Genomic DNA, 1,796 nt, shown 5'->3' on the forward strand with positions numbered 1-1,796 from the left:
TTTTCATAGCCGCAATCATCTGTTCAGTGTAAGATTCTTATAATGGGGCCTTATAACAAAGATTCCACAACATGGACGGTTCAGATTATCGATACACTCAAGTCGTGAGCCCAGTGTCCCACGCCACACGCTGGATACGACCAAACTTAGAAATGTGGCCCACCTAATGTGTACTGGCATGAATGACAACATGCCACCACCATCTGATGTAGCGGTCGGGTGGAAGATCCTAATCGTACATCAGGTGGGCCGCACCATATGGATTCCTTCTCCCAACAATCGTTCTGGTCCACTCATGGCAGTGGCATTGGCCGGTGTTAGAGAAACAAATAGATGCTTAGAACTCCATTTTTTATTTTTATTTTAAAAAAAAAAAAAATTTGGCAATCCATCTGTTTGATGAGTTTTGGCACACCTGATCAGCGGACCCATATGAGTTGATGGATCTCTGGCTAGCTCGTCATGTTAACTATCTGCATGTGCTGCGGCTGCATGCTGGCAAGAATTCATTTTCTGAGTAGAACTCAATGCCAGGTGCTAACAGGATTACAGTAAGCAGAAATGGGAGTAATTTGCAGATGTACCAATGTAGCACATGTGTGAGATCCAGGTCATTCCTCAGATGGACCCTAGCATTAGCATGTCCTGATGGAGAAATAAGATCAATTCTACTCATGGGGCGGGCCATGTTAATGAGAAAGATGGACAGATAAACAGTCTATGCTAGGGCGAAATGATGAGTTGAGCATCCCTCAACCACCCATCACATCAACATGGTAATCACCTAATAGCGGACCCCAAATCCCACGAGTCCGCAAGCTACTATACTTGCTCTAACACCCACCACTTCTTTTCTGCAACAGCTACTGAGGAAACACTACAAAATACAATCATTTCCATCCAAAAATCAAGTACTTGGAAATCTACCTTGTAGGTGAGAGCAATACCAACAGCAAGCAAATCTATGTAACTGGATTTAACAAGTGCAAATAAAAGCTCTTAAGGGCATAGGGTCCACTTTGCATGATCAGTCCAGCTGATTCCACCATTTGATCTGGTACGAGTATCCACCAGGCGACAACGAGTTTCCTTTCGTCCAAAAAGCCGCTTTCTTCAGGGTGCTCCCACTGCTTCCACCTGCCCGATGCCAAAAGCATTGGCTTCAAAGCCACTATGACGAAAAACTCACCTCAAGGGCTTTGCGAAGCAAGCCCTTATCGTGATAGGGAAAGCCATAGCATACCTAACTTTAGGGCTTTTGCTCATGGAGCCTCCAATTAGGGATAACATCCAGAACGAAATGAGTATAATGTATTGGCAAGAGCTTTTGAGTGCAAGGAAGTGGAAGCAACGATATATCATCCAAGTCGGGCTAGTTTATTCTCAGGCCTCCATACTCCATGTACATACCCTCATTTGAAAACGACTTTATTGACGGCTGACCATATCTTGTGTGCAATAGAAAAACAAGCACCAAGTAACAGAATTGCGGCACGCACCTTTCAGCTCTTCAATGGGAAGAAGAAAAAAAAACATTAAAACAACAATACTCAACCAATATGTAGGAAAAAGATGTACACATATTTAGATTTTATTTTATTTTTTTAGTTCGGCGCCAACATCCCTTGACAGATGATGAGCGAGCAATGAATTCCATCTGTTTCGGGATGCTGACGCCAGAACAAATGACATTCATCTTCAAAAAAACAGAACATAGAGCAGCTTTGAATTTGAAAATAAAGGAGCATAGCTTCCTACACAACAAGTGCAGTCAAGAAACACACCCATAAAATGTC

At 42.9% G+C, this 1,796-nt stretch overlaps 1 long non-coding RNA gene across 1 annotated transcript; it reads right to left on the bottom strand.

Annotated features, from left to right (window-relative positions):
• Positions 1-378: 378 nt before the first annotated feature.
• On the bottom strand, positions 379-1,515 carry LOC131228738 (uncharacterized). The gene is made up of 2 exons (XR_009163078.1): positions 1,244-1,515; positions 379-1,137 (listed from the first exon to the last, which is right to left on the bottom strand). It is a non-coding gene; the product is annotated as an uncharacterized LOC131228738 (long non-coding RNA).
• Between the last annotated feature and the right edge of the window lie 281 nt (positions 1,516-1,796).

Source organism: Magnolia sinica, chromosome 2 (assembly GCF_029962835.1).
Source record: "Magnolia sinica isolate HGM2019 chromosome 2, MsV1, whole genome shotgun sequence".
NCBI lineage: Eukaryota > Viridiplantae > Streptophyta > Magnoliopsida > Magnoliales > Magnoliaceae > Magnolia > Magnolia sinica.